This window comes from Peromyscus leucopus, chromosome 7, assembly GCF_004664715.2.
Source record: "Peromyscus leucopus breed LL Stock chromosome 7, UCI_PerLeu_2.1, whole genome shotgun sequence".
NCBI lineage: Eukaryota > Metazoa > Chordata > Mammalia > Rodentia > Cricetidae > Peromyscus > Peromyscus leucopus.
Genome location: NC_051069.1, coordinates 1,440,791 through 1,454,293, shown reverse-complemented (window position 1 = coordinate 1,454,293; position 13,503 = coordinate 1,440,791). Strand labels below are relative to the sequence as shown.

The window sequence follows — 13,503 nt, the reverse complement described above, 5'->3', positions numbered from 1 at the left end:
AAATCCTCCCACTACCACGTTCTCAGGGGGAAAAAAATCTATTTTAACCATGAGGTGAAATTTGTGAAATACATACACAAAGGGATTGAATGTTATAGCAAAGAGGCGGGCATAGCATTTAAAGCCACATTTCTTGGGAGTTCATTTTAGAATTCTCTTACTGGATTCCCATCCCTACTTCTAACTTCTGCCAATTAACTTAAATGCCGCGTGCACACACGATACAACTAATTCGTGCTCCACCGCGGGCATTAGAAGATACACAAAATGTTGTAGAGAACTTAACGTTGTTCTCTGACACTGTGGTGGTTGAAACAGAAATGCAAAAACATCGCTTCTGAAAATTTGTTGCATTGAGTTTCAGAACCAGGACCAGTAGGATTCGTATTTTTGAATGTGGATTTAGGTGGATTTAATATACCTGTTAGCTTTTAGATGGTGTGACAAATTTTTGAAAGCCATTTTAATGAGGGTCGTTACTGGTTATAGCCCTTTAGGCATTGTTTGCATAACAATAGTGCTAGTGTGTGGCACATCTCCCGGTTTAGGAACAAGCCAGGGAAGCATTCACATAAAACTTTTGTTTTATGAGGGTCCCTAACCTCTTCTGATGCGCTTTGGAGATCTTAAGAGGCAAGGTCCACACGTGATTGCGGAGGGTTTGTTTTAGACGCACTTTTGATCAGATTATCCTAACAGCTCCTGAAAGTCTGCAGTAGATATCTTTTTCAGAATTTCATTTGGAAGCTCCTCCAATTCTCCTTTTCTCTAGCCGCCCCTCTCTTCTCTCTCTTGTTCTCCCCCAGTAGGAAAGACAACTGATTTATAGCTAATTGGAGCCTTTAATGTCGGAGTCTTTTTAGCTCCGTGAAGACTTTTATCCAGTATCCACTTTCCCACTTATTACCAAGAAAAACAATCAGAAATGAAATAATGGATTGTAACGTGATTCTTTAATTTGTGGGGAGGAGGCACCTTATTTTTGCCTTGACAAACAACCCTCGTAAACTCGGAGCAACACTAATCTACAGGCGAGCTCTTTCACAAAAACTTGTAAAATCAGGTATCTGTGAACATTCCCAGCAGCTTCTGCCCTCTGCTCTTTAGTGAGACTTCTAAATTTTCTGAGACAGGAATTACGAACAAGCAGTTTTGATTTATTTTATTTTAACAGAAAGAATAGTGACTGCTCTTTTGGTAGCCTACGATTTTTTTCTTCAAAAGAAAGAATTGGGAGGTCTTGTTAAAAATTCATTCATGATCAAAAGTGAGGGAAATAATATTAGAAATTTCAAAAGAATATGAACATGGTAGATGGGGAACTCCTTTTGTGCTATTATATTTGTTAGGAGAATTTTAAAGAGTAATGTAAATTTTATTATGCCTTAGGCTCTATTGAAAAACAGGAAACAAAACATTTGCATGAAATAAAGGTACTAGAAGGCGAGTAGATTTATCATTCACCATTTTGTCCTGTTAAACATGTCCTTATTGAATAATACTACAATATGATTTTTCTATGTGATTTGACAATCAACATAAACTAATTAGTGACCAACATAACTGATCAGATTATGAGAATTGAAAAATACGTTCTTAGAATAATTTGCATTTGTGATCCTGTATTTTCCTGCAGTTTTCATCATTGTATTTCTTCTTCCAAAAGAATTTTGCACTTTTTAATAAGGAATGGGGGAAATGGTCAATATTATGTTAATGCATTGTCTGTCAAAGGTTTTGTAAAAAACGCTATGAAAGTGAAGTTCAGTCTAGAAGCATTCTGAAAGATCTAAGTGTGGGTTTGTATTGACTTTTAAGCAACTGTGTTCCCTAAAAAAATAAGTCGCCTGCTCCAAGTTCTAGGATCTATTTTAGACTGAGGCTAAATGACAATAATACCTTTGGATATGTCTATTTCCTTTTTCTCCTATACAGGAACCTAGACCCCACGTTTTAAAAGTGATTCTTACTAAGGTAGATGGCTTTTATTTATTTATTTATTTGTTTGTTTGTTTTTCTAGACTAATAGTCAAGAAAGCAATACTTGTCTAAAGCATGGAGGGCACCAGTGTGGAGCTGAGAGAATGTATGCTCCCTGTATTTTTTGAGGATTGCTCTTAGCTGTGCTTTTCTCGGTTTTTCTGAGTTATTTCTGTTTCATCTGTCTGATTTTTGTATTGCTGGCCACACTCTGGGAGCATACAAATAAAACCAAGGCTCAGCATTCTCCTAGGAACCGCTCCTGCTTTGGGGAGGGGTGGGGTCTCTCTTCCTCTCCCTCCTTTCTTTCTCTATCCTTTCCCAGATTCCCAGGTCTTTAAAACATTTATTTCTCTTTGTCCCACTGCTACTTTTCTGGTTTCTCTGCTGGCTCCATCTTTCATTCTAGCTCCACTTTTAGTGAGCAACTGAAAACTGTCCATAACTGACAGCAACATACAAGGTCCTGTGTTCTCCCAGCATTTGATGCTGTGGAGAGGCATGAGGATCCAGAAAGAGGACATTTGTTGAGCACTGGTATGCTACACTAGCAGAGAAAACACAAAGGGCAGTTCACTGGGAAAAAATTAGAACAAATGTGCACTTGGATACCTACTGTTTATTCTATTATTTGTTCATTAAATACCCTTTTAATAAGTGCATTCTTTTTGCTGAGGTCAATTCCAGCTCAGTACAAAGGGTTTTTGAGGGACCATGTTCCTTACGGGAGTGCAAATTGGATTATGGAACATCTGCCTTCTAGGAACTTGAAGTCTTATTAGAAAGATTGAGTGCCAAAATTTTCTTCTCAGCATAGCAGTAGAGAAGTTGGCCAATGTAATGATTATGTTTGCAGTGCCACTTGCATTTTCATGGGACATAGTAGGGCTTACCTAGCACTTTCATACATGTACATACACACATTTTAGTTCTGTGAAATCTTTTGAAGGAGGGTAAAAATAGAATTAATTGATAAGGAAGAACTTGGCCTTGAATTTTGAAAAACTGGGAGTGCATTCCTTGTCATACTCTTTATTTTTCTTATTTATTACACTTCTTTAAAAATGTAGAAAGATTATTTATTTTTGTTGCTTCTAATGGAAACATGAGGAGACTATGAAATTGATCTACTCCACTTAAAAGAGTCACCTTTATAATTTTTCTCAAGATACATTTTTATTTTAAATGTATTTAGGTATCCTCGAGTATCTGTATGTGTACTACATGTGTAGAGGTGTTCAAAGAGGCCAGATAAGGGTGTCAGATCTTCTGAAGCTGTTGGTTGGGAGCCACTTGATGTGGGTGCTGGCAACCAAACCCAGATCCTCTGCAAGAATAGCAAGTGTTTTTAAAACCCGCAAGCTGTATCTCCAGCACCACCTTTATAATTTTTAATTCAATGACTTTAATTTACTATTTGTTATTTTTGTTGTTAGTGGCCATGATTCCTTCCTATTCTGGATTTTGGATCTTGCCATTGTGGATCTCATTCTAAGTTTTCATTACAAGTCTTTACTCACAATGGTTTTGATGGTAAATTAGCCATCTAGCTCCCTGTATATAGAGGACTTTTAGTTTAGTTTGTTTTACCTTTTCAGAGTCTGGGGAGATGACTCAGTCAGTATAGTAGTTAGCCTGCAAGCCTGAGGACCTGAGATCCTGTCCTCAGCACTCAAATATAAGCTGGGTTTGACAGCCGGCAATATGGAGACTGGAATCCGGGGCTTGCTAGCATGCTAATATGGCTGAATTGGTGAGCTCCAGGTTCAGCGAGAGGCTCTGCCTTGAAAAATAAGGTGGAAGCAGGGCGGTGGTGACGCACACCTTTAATCCCAGCATTTGGGAGACAGAGGCAGGCAGATCTCTGTGAGTTCGAGGTCAGCCTGGTCTACAGAGCTAGTTCCAGGAAAGGCGCAAAACTACACAGAGAAACCCTGTCTCGAAAAACAAAAAACAAAAAAGGTGGAAAGTAGTCAAAGAGGATACTTGACACTGACCTATGACCTCCACACCCCTTCCATACCCAAACACATAGTAAAATAATACTGTTTACAAATAACTGTACAGCTTTTTGATGTTTATCATATCTAACAAAGAGTAGCTAAACATTGTTGTTATGGAACTTGGATTAGATAACTCTCCTGAGGCCCTGCCCCAGTACTTTCTACTAGAGGAACTGGGGTTATGGAACCATCATGTGCTGAGGCACTTCTGTTTTGTAGAATGATGAATAGTTTTCTATTTCAGTATAGACTTAGGAGCCTGCTCTGTGAGGTCTGACTTCACTATAGCCACAGTTAAGAAAAGCCAGACAAGTAGAGTTGGTTCTTTCTCTTTTCCATTAGTGAAGCTGGATGACCCAACTGTGATCAAGCCAATAAGCATTTCAAGGCTTAGCACATGATTCCCAGTTCTGAGTCTTTCTCAGTGGAATAATGAGATGCATATACTCATACCTGTTTTTGTGTTTTTTGATACTTTACTAACAGTTTACTGTGGTCAACAGACTATATACACCCACCTGGTTTTGTAAATAAAGTTTCATTCCAACACAACCCTGTCTGTTCAGTAGCATGTTGTCTATGGTTTCATTGGGATTTGCAGTGTCAGAGTGGAGTCCTTGTAGCAGAGACCATATGGCCCACATTTTTGGAAAAAGTTCACAAGTCCTTGACATCGAAAAAGAAAGACTTTGAGTTAAAATAGGCCTTTGATCAAATCTTGGTCAGGCATGCCTTTATTGACTGCATGGACAGCTAACATATATTAAACATGTGGTGTCAAGTGTAGGGCCAGTAGTCAAGAGTATGTATAGTGCTTCTCTCAAGGAGTTTCTTTACTGAGTTTCAATTTCTACACTGATCAAAACTGAAATAGCAGTACCTGCTTCTCAGGGCTCTATCAGGACTAAACAGGAAAGTACATATCCTGACAATAATCCAGTGCAAATTCTGTGTGTCTTTTCAGACATAATGATTTCATTTGGGTCATAATTATATTTGTAGTTCCAAATTGAAGGTTGCCAATTTTAAGAAAGATCAGAATTGAATCCTTATATATTTGCAATATATTTTTACCAAGAGAGACTCCCTGGATGTTTCTTCACCACAATCTTATATTTATCAAACACTCACTAAATCGATTTCCCAGCTAGTGTTTCAATAGCACATTCTTATCTGATATGTGAGCCAAGATTTCATATTAATATGCTGCATGCAACATGCTCAATTGGCTGAACCTAAATGCCAAGTTATGAATACTTTTAAAATAGTTTGAGCAAAGATGTAGCCAGGTCTCAGAAGGCAGTTATCTTTTGGCAATGGAAAAGTGTCTTTGATTTATGTAACCTGAAACTGAAGAAACATTCATTGGCTTTGACTATCTAAGATAATGCCTAAATTTGGGAGTGAAGGACAGTCACCTTCCAGAAAGTAAAAGCATCTGCCAGTGACTAATTGACAGCCTTCTTAGCCTCTTTTTAATTTCTTTACTTATGGTGACAGGTCATTTGAGACCCTTCATTTCCTGTCAAACAGAAATCTAATGCCAATGGATTGCTGTTTTGTCATCTTGGCTAAGTTTTAATTGCCTTTCAGACATTCTCAAAACACTACTCTATGCTGGGGGATGTCTTTCTGTATGCTGTGAATATGTGTTGCTATGATTGGTTAAGAAAGAAGCTGCTCTGGTGTATGGCAAGTCAGGTTACAGCCAGGCAGGAAATCCAAAAGAGAGACAGGAAGAAGAAAGGCAGAGTGGGGGGGGGGCAGGGGGAGACACCAGACTGCAATGATATAGGAGCTAGCTAGCAAGAGGCCTGCCATAGGCCATATAGTTTGTAAATAATATTAAGCCTCTGAGTGATTATTTTATAAGCGGCTGCAGGACCGCGGGGCCAGGTGGGACCAGAGAAAACTTTCAACTACAACTCAATGTAACCTTTCAAATACACTAAAGTTTCCAAATTGGGAATTTCTTATCTCTGGTATTTATTACTTGTCTTGCTTTAATATTGAATTATATTTTAATTGTTTCCCTTTAAAATATTAACATTCCTAGTAGGAGCTCTCTGCCAGTAAACTACTAGAATCTTAACTCTTACTAATGTATTTACAGTAAGTATGTATCATATGATTTGAAAATATTTTCAGGCTTTGGAAATACCTATAGGAATAATAATTGGGTGGTTGCAGCACCCTGACTTCTGCTGGGCCCTTTACGCTTGCTTCCCTGGGACTACACCTGGGAGTTAATTGCCCTCCTTGCAGTGTGGTCAAAATTAGAATAGCCTGGGGTATGCATTCTCATTTTTATTCTAGAAAGAAGCCTTCCTGTTACAGCAGTTGGGCGTTAATACCTTTTGCAGTTATCTGTGCAGCTTCCTTACCTGTTCACTCTCTGAACCAAAGTAGAAGTGTTTCCCTCCCTAGATCCTCAGAAAAATACAGTTTGTTATCCAGATGAAACAGCAAGCATTTTCCTCTTATTTATAAGAATTTAGGTGAATATGAGTATGAAAATTCTTTCTGATACTGATCATTAAAGATGAGAAAGCATTTCAAAATAGTTAAAAGATTATATTTATATATGTAACCATAATTTTCATTCATCCAGCCTAAGTCTGCTTATTTCAAGTCTGAGACTTCAAGCACTTTGCTTCATCGATTTCTAAGATTTCCTGAAGGTTAAACCGAAACCAAGTATTGCAGGTCACAAGTCCCTTCCTAAAATAGAACTACCTCCAGGAAGTAAGTCTGGCAAGATAATATGAATTTAACAAACTCACTAATAGACAAAAACAACTTCGTTTTCTTTTTCTCTAGCTTATACCAAATCTCTAGACTGGGTCTGCTGATGGAAAAGGTCAGGGTGAGAAGATGCAATAACAAGACTTTGGCTGGGAAATGATATTAGGAAATGCCTGTGTGGATTTATGGGGACAACTGGAGGTCTTCTTTCCATAGGTGTAAAATTTGGACTTCCTCGCCAAGTCCTTTGTTGAGGGGAGATCAAGAATCAAATAAGAAACTTTGGTTTCATTCTCAACCAAACCTGAACTGAGCAATTCTGTCTCATCTGCACTTTAGAGTCTGATGTCTACTCTAACAATGTCACTTAGTGGAGAGGCTATTCATTTTTTTTTTTTTTTTAGATTTGCTTATTTTATGTGTGTAAATGTTTTGCTTGGATGTATGTCTTTGTACCATGTGCATGCCTAGTGCCCAAGAAGGTCAAACAAGGGTGGTAGAATTCTCTACAATTAGAGTTATACATGGTTGTGGTCGATGAAAATTGAACACAAGTCCTCTGCAAGAAAACATGCTCGTAACTGCTGAGCCATCTTCTAGCTCCAGAGAAAGCTATCTAATTTTATTGCCTAGGGCCAATTTTATTTTTAACTGTAGCCAGAGTTATCCTTTTGCTTACCTAAAGTTGCTCGTTTGTTTATTAATTTAGCTTTTGTACAAAGCATTGGTAGTTAGTGTCTGGCACAAAAAGATACATAGATGTGGTCATCACCGGGAAGAACCTGAAGAGAATTCCCACTCAGCTGCTGAGTGAGGATGCACATTAGTGACTTTCATGCATGATCACAGGATAAAATTGGGTCAAGTGCTTGAGGAGTCAGAAATAAGGAGAATTTTCAGGCTTGCTGAACAGTCAGTGTAGTGTTAGATATATTCAAAAGGAGTCAATTATACAGAAAAGTATAGATGGTAACATAAGTGTGTGTGTATGTATATGAATATGGTAACAGTTCACAACATAGGCGATTTCTTCCCCATCTCAAGTTGAAGCTGCCTCTAATAGGAAATTCATTTAGCACTCCTGACGTATCTGACATCATAGCTTAGCAACAGTGTGTTGTAAACGAAGGTTTGCGCACTCCAACAGGTGGCTTCTAGAGCTGCTGCCGCCATCCATAGTCACCTGCAGGTATCGCTTGACGTCTTCCCTGCCTGGGAAAAGAGCAAGATTTGCAGTGTAGTTTCTGCTGAATGCATATTGCTTTTACACATAAAATTGAAAATTTAAAGTGACGCCCTCACAAGTTGGAGACCTTCTGTAATTACTCAGTCTTAAAGAGTTGCACTAGACCCTTCTGCCAGGTCCTTCCATCCCTGTTTTCCTCAGAGGCATTAATCTTTATCTTGTCCATACACATAGACATATCCATAAACAGTGTGGTGGTGTTTTAAAGCATGATACAGTATTTTTGTATACGTGGCACCATGCTGTATATATCTTGTGATATATTTGCTTTGCTTTGCATCGTATTTTCAAGGTTCACCTGTGTTGTCAGGTATTGTCAGGTATACCTGCAGACTTACTCATTGTCACAATTGTATATTGTTTCATACTGTGTCTATAGCCTCACCTGGACCTGGGTTCTGATACTTGCCAGACTTGGCAATCTCGGAAGGCTGGAGTATCATCTTGTCATTGGTGCTTTCTTGATTTCTTGTGAGATGAAGCTGCTTATGTGCTCACATGCCATTTGGCTTGTCTTCTATGTAAACTGGCGAGGTTTTTCTGCTCATTTTTCTGTGTATATGTGTTAGTGTTTTATAGTAATTTTTCATATTCAGGATTGCAATCCTTTGTCAGATATATAATATGCAAATATTTTCTTGCTGATTATATTCTTTCTCTGTCATTTATCCTTTTTTGTCTGTCATAAAGTTTTAAATGCAAATAAAGAAATTTTGTATCTTGACTAAGGAATACATTGTAATTTCAAGTGTTTTGAGGTGTTTTTATATTGTTATAAAAGTTTTGTTTTTATTAAATTGAAAATTTTGATTTTTATATTTGTGTATTAATCTCCTTGGAATTAGTATATGTTTATGTGCAAGGACACATAAATATGAAGGAAAAATGATGTAATATATGGAAAGTTAGATATATTAATGGGTACATTATTTTGTTTTGTCTTTTAATTCTGTTTTGTGTAATCTTATAAATATAATTAGGAAGTCATGTGTGGTCTCCAAGCCTGGTCTTCTCTATTATGGGAGACTGTAAGAAGTTGATGGGTAATTTTAATAACATTGATTTCCTTAAACTAAGAACCTGCTTCTAAGTGAACTTACTGTAAAACACCGAGCTAGTGATTATTACAATTCCCTCATCTCAAACCTTAATTCTCCTCACGTTCTGACATTACCTGTAACTGTAAGTGCTTACATGCCGGCTAGTGTTGACCTCTCTATAGGACCTGCTTGCTTTTACTGTCATGCACTTTGTCTCTCTCTTCTGTAAGTGTACACACACACACACACACACACACACACACACACACACACACACACACACACCACTCATTTTTGAGAGGCCATGGTAAATAGACAAGTCCTTAATTATAAGCTGCTTATTTATAGGTTATGGAGAAAGCGTGTATAGGTGACAATTTGAAAAATAATGTCTAATTCAGAGTTCTTTTTAAAAAAACAAAACAAACAAAAAAACTAATCAGGGGCCAGAGGGATGGCTCTGTGATTAAGAATACTAGTTGCTCTTTCAGAGGACATGAGTTCAATTCCCAGCACCCACATGGCAGCTCACAACCATCTGTAACTACAGTCCCAGGAGATCTGATACCCTCTTCTGGCCAGCTTGGGCACTCGTACATGTGGTACACAGACATATATTCAGACAAACAATCATATACGTAAATAAATATAAGTAAAATCTCAAAAACAAACAAACCCAACTAATTTGGTACAGTGTTTTATCCTGCCCGTGTAGAAAATTTGAATTATTTCTTACCATCAGAGTTGAATATATATCATAGTACTTCCCATTTTAATATACTTTAACTCGTTTTAAAAGCCAAAGCTGGTATTACACATTTACCTCTGTGTTTGGATTCTGCAGGCAATATGATTCCTGCAGCTGTGCCTATGGTTGCAAAGACTGCTGTCAGATTCTCTGACCATGACATAGAGTCCATCCCCTCTGGGTGTAGTGCCATGGAACACCTAACAAAGTTGGCTGCACGATTTATTTTTCAATAATGAACCTGTATTGTCTATGTGCCCACATTACTTATTTGTATTTCTTTGAAATTGTACAGTTTTTGTGTTAGAGATTATACTTTTTCTGTGTAATTCTATTACTAAATTGCAAACTCTTACATATCAGGATATATCAAAAGCATTGAGCTCCATGTGTAGCAGTGTGAATGCTTTAAAAATGTTTGCTGAATGAATGCCTACTGTATAATTTATTACTAATAGCTGCTAAATAGGCACTGCTGTACATATGAGTATATTTAATTCTTATGGTAATCCTATTATATGAGTATTGTAGTAATCTCTCCCTTTCACAAGTGAGAATATCGAGCATATTTAAATTAAATACCTTTTTCATGGCTCAACAGCTACAGTGGGTAACAATGCCAGCATGCTGTCCTCTTCTCTGCTGTTGGTAACAGCAAGAAATGCACAAGAACTCTAAGAAGCAATACAATTTGGACCATCAGTTCAGCTGACTTTTAACAGTACATTTCAAACCCAGCTCTTTGACTATAAACACCAAACTTCCAGTTGATCAGTATTTTCTGGAGCCACCAGCAGCAACAGTTGGAATGGTTAAAAAGAAAAGACCAAGGGAGTAAACTGAGACACTCTGACACACTGGCTATGAACCACCTGGGTAGGTGTGATTCTGCAGGTGATGGTAAAGACAGAGGTGTTTGGGATTTTCACAGGCTGGGGACTCACACACTGCCCTGAACAACACCTGTTCGCCTGCTTCTTTTTCATTTAAAAGGTGCTCTTCTTTGTCATGGCTGTGATGATTTCCTTGGCAATGAGGATATATGCTGTGAGGCTGTTGAATGCTCACATGTATTTTGCATTCCTTTTTTGACAACCCCCCACCCCCCGCCCTGCCCTGCTCCCAGCCAATGATTTTGTATAATTTTATTCTTACCTCTGTGGAGAATTACTTTCCGGAAAGAGTCGGGTGGAGATATTCCCTCTGGCTGGCTAGGAGAGTTGATTCCTGTCTTGTTCCATGGTTACTACATGGACCTGAGCATGAACACAGAACAGAGCAATCCAGGCATCCAAAGCTTTTTAATAGAGTCAGTGGTAGAAGGAGGAGGTGACTGGGAGCATGACTGCCTTTTCATTGGAAATTACTCAAAAATCCTATGCAAAGAAATACTGTTTGTTAGGTGTCTCCTTTGGTGGGATCTTAGAGCATTATATTTCTGTCTTTACATCTCCATAGGTCTACCCCTGCTCACTCTTTTCACCTCCTTTTATTCTTGACACACAGAGACTGCTCTGTGTGTCAAGGAGTTCACTTCCTTTTATTCTTATTTATTCTTGACACACAGAGCAGTCTCTGTGTGTCAAGGAGTTTCTCTCACGACAGACCTTGGTGATGGGCAACCCTGGATAGACTCATTTACCTGTTTTCATAAATGGCTGATTGGGCTGGGCAACCTTTGTGGCTCTCTCTCTTCCAGCTGTTGGCCTAAATGGTCTTCAGGGAAACCAGAAGCAGTGAACCTGGAATAGCCACGTTTGACTTCTATGAGCCCTCTTGAGAATTTAGTAATTACTTAATGGATTGAATTGGTGACATATACTCTTACAGATAACAGCCTGGGTTGCATTAAATTAACCTTTGCAAACGGGTATTTATTGGTGTACTCTTAAAGGACTACATGTGTTGGCAGTAATTGCTCTTCTGTGTTCCTCTACGCTGATAGGTATTTGTACTGCGCAAAATTTTTCTCAGCTTAGAACCTGGGTGGTAGTTTCAGCCATTTAGTGATGTGTGGCATTGTGTTCGGCACACTGAGCAGAAATCTCGTCTTGTAAACAGCAGGGAGACTAATGAGGCTTGCCCACATTCGGGTGTCATTACCAGGAATTCCAACAGAGAAAAAGAGAAGACTTAGAAAAGAAATGCACAGGGCAGGGATTTGGGGGACCCTTGATGATCTGCTTTAAGCAGGGAGGATCATTGCTCAGAATTTGCTCTAGCTGTCTCTACACAAATATGGGCAAGAGAAATAAATGTTTTGCCCTTAATAAGCTTACAAAGTCACTAACGTAGTTTTCCAGGTTGATAGTGTGGGTCTGATTTGTGTTTCTTATTGTGAATGGCTTAAAGAGAAAGACCTGTGAAATAATCTGTCCTTAGGCACAGGGCATGCTGTTTCCTTACTTGTTATCATTTCAGTCAGCTAAACTTTCCTACCAATTTTAGCTTTACAACTTTGGGAGTTTTGACTGTCATTTTCTCAGTAACAACTACACATGGCTTCTGAGCATACCCAATCTCTTACAAGAAGCCTCCCAAAAGGTAGTAGTTGAGATTTTATTCTAATATTTATCTCTTCTACTATTAAATGATGTATATACTTGATGATATTACACCAAGGAGCATAATTATTGCTTAATGCTTACACTAGTTTTCTTTCTGGACTTGAACTTTCTTGTTTTGAAATTGATTAGTTTTTTATTTAAAATGTTTTTTTTTTTCCACACAAAACATTCTTTCCCCTCTCCCAGTTCCTCCCAGATCCTCCCTACCGACCCAATTTCATGTTCTCTCTCTAAAAAGAAAGAAAAAAAGAAAATAAAAATCAAAGCAAACCAACAAAAGCAAAGACAAGAACTAGTAAGACAAAAAAATGCCAAAACAAAGCACAAAGTGCCCCCAAAACATGAGTCCATTTTGTGTTGGCCCGCTGATCCTTGTCATGGGATCCGATGTTGAGTGTTTATATACCTAGTAACACTCCATAGGAGAAAACTGATTTTCATAAGGGCACATGTCATGATTGCTTTGATACATTGTATAACCCTCCCCCAATTTTTTGGTATTTGAATGAATGAATCAATGAGCACACAATAGAAAATAAAGTTGCTTCACTCATTTGTGGGGTCACTAATTGGTAAAATGTCAGCCAGGAAGTGAGTGCTACGATATCATTTTGAAATAACCATCTTTATGTATTTCTTCTCAAGAAAACATACGCATCTCAGGATGGGAAACTTCTAGTGCCACCCACTTGCACAGATCCTTGAAATGGAGCCTGTCACTGAGGGTTCACATACAGGAGCGAACAAGGCAGTACACAGGATATTCAAGGATTGTGATGTGCCTCTGATGTGTGTGCATTTAGTGATTCCTCATGTAACATAGTTATTCGACTAATGAATAAACAACATCATTTGATTGCTTATTGAGTGTCCCAGTACATTTGGGCCTGGGAATAGGAAGATGGTTTATGGTACTGGATGACAATTTCCAAGAAACCATTTTATTACTTATAAAATAAGGGGAGAGAATGAGATGCAGGTTTATTTATGTACTTATATAAAGAACTAGGAGGACTGTTTTTCCCTCCTGTCCTGATGTTTTAAAACTCTCCACGCTCCAAGACCCAGAACCTGGGGTTAAGAGAACAGGAAGGACAATACTGAACTTGTTCACACTTAATTGTCTTTCTGGGGCCAATTTTGGGATGCTTTTGTTAAGAATACTTTCCCAAAG

The 13,503-nt window shown here is 38.3% G+C and overlaps 1 protein-coding gene across 1 annotated transcript in view; it reads left to right on the top strand.

Moving 5' to 3' along the window:
• The window catches only part of Aldh1a2 (aldehyde dehydrogenase 1 family member A2), a 79,519-nt gene that overhangs the window by 1,090 nt on the left and 64,926 nt on the right, over nucleotides 1-13,503 (top strand). The window lies entirely within an intron of this gene.